The 1468-nt window shown below is 40.9% G+C and overlaps 1 pseudogene; it reads right to left on the reverse strand.

The window, feature by feature from the left end:
• Nucleotides 1-259: 259 nt before the first annotated feature.
• LOC102749614 (AMMECR1-like protein pseudogene) lies at nucleotides 260-1146 on the reverse strand (annotated as a pseudogene).
• Between the last annotated feature and the right edge of the window lie 322 nt (nucleotides 1147-1468).

Raw genomic sequence — 1468 nt, forward strand, 5'->3', positions numbered from 1 at the left:
AACAATGAGAATGGAAAATATGCCACATGCAAGTTTGAATGACCTAGAGTAAGATGAACTATTTGGAATTTTGCCCTGATGGCGTCAAGCTTTCTAGCATATTAAGCAAGGTAAAGACTCACCTTGTAAAATTTTTGTTCTAAAGTCCTATAAAGGACTGAAACACCCGGTCTTCTTAATGACGTCATAGCCATTGGTGGCCACAAGGGGATGGAACTGGCCATGCAGCTCATATGTCAACAGTAATGATTGTACAGGGGTGGGGTATGAGGAGTGCCATTCTGAAAACAGTGCTATTGAGAAACAATATACTCTGCGTAACTGATTGTCACCTTCTCACTTTGGTAACTGGTAAGTTTGATTACTTTTCTGAATTCACTGTTAATTGGAGCCTTAAAACTACCTTTCCTGGGCAAGGAGTCTCTTGTCTGTTTTTGATCCCAGTCTTGTTTCTTAGCAATCTTGGGTAAATACGTAGCCGTAAATTTGATGCTTTTTTCATTGATGAGTTCAGTTTGAATCCCATCAACTTTTATTTCCCACTTCAGGTAATCATTGGTATCTTTAAAGTTAGTAAGGAAGGAGACAAGATAGAAAAGTTTAGGCAGCTCATCTCAAGTTAGGGGGGTGGGGATCAGCTGTCCTAAATGCACTAGTTAACATATATTTCCTGAGTCCTGAATAAAGATTCATAGCTGAGGAGGTCCCAATGCAACCACAGAACTACTTGTCCTGCCCTGTCTTCCACATCCCAAAGAGTAGATAGGGGTCATTGATAAATCTAGGAAGTTGTGGCTGTGGGAAGCCATAGAGGTGACATCAGAGGATGTCAAAACAGTAGCAGCACATCTCTGTAGTCACTACCAGATTCTTGGTGGTGTTGGCAGTTCCACTGAGCCGGGATACAGTGCTCAGTGTTCCAGATTTGGGATTCATTTGTGTAATAGGAGAGTTTCTAAATCCCAGAGTTAAGTCTGACACATCCTCCTGACCACTGTTGCCACCCACATGCTGATGGTTTTGAGGAGGTTCTGAACTAGCGTCAAGGACAGTTGAGGATTGGTTTCCATTACTATGTATTCCACTTCCAGATAATTTGGGCTTCTTGACCACAAGACGGTTTGTTGCCAAACTACACTTGAGTGGAGGAACACAATGCCTTTTTCCTATCCTTATTTAGTGCTTGAGGTTTGGAGTGCTGCAGAACCTGAAAACAGAAAGTTTGTATTGTTAGAGGAACAACTACAACCAAAGAGGAGAGCTATTTTACCTCTGAAATGAATTTTTTTTTTCCTTCTGATTCCATTCCTTTTTTCTGTACCTTTTTTTTTCTTTTTTTTTTTATTCTTATGTTAATCCCCATACATTACATCATTAGTTTTAGATGAAGTGTTCCATGATTCATTGTTTGTGCATAACACCCAGTGCTCCATGCAGAATGTGCCCTCCTCAATGCCCACCACCAGGC

This window comes from Leptonychotes weddellii, unplaced genomic scaffold (genome assembly GCF_054177405.1).
Source record: "Leptonychotes weddellii isolate Sample4059 unplaced genomic scaffold, ASM5417740v2 HiC_scaffold_21026, whole genome shotgun sequence".
Taxonomy (NCBI): Eukaryota; Metazoa; Chordata; class Mammalia; order Carnivora; family Phocidae; genus Leptonychotes; species Leptonychotes weddellii.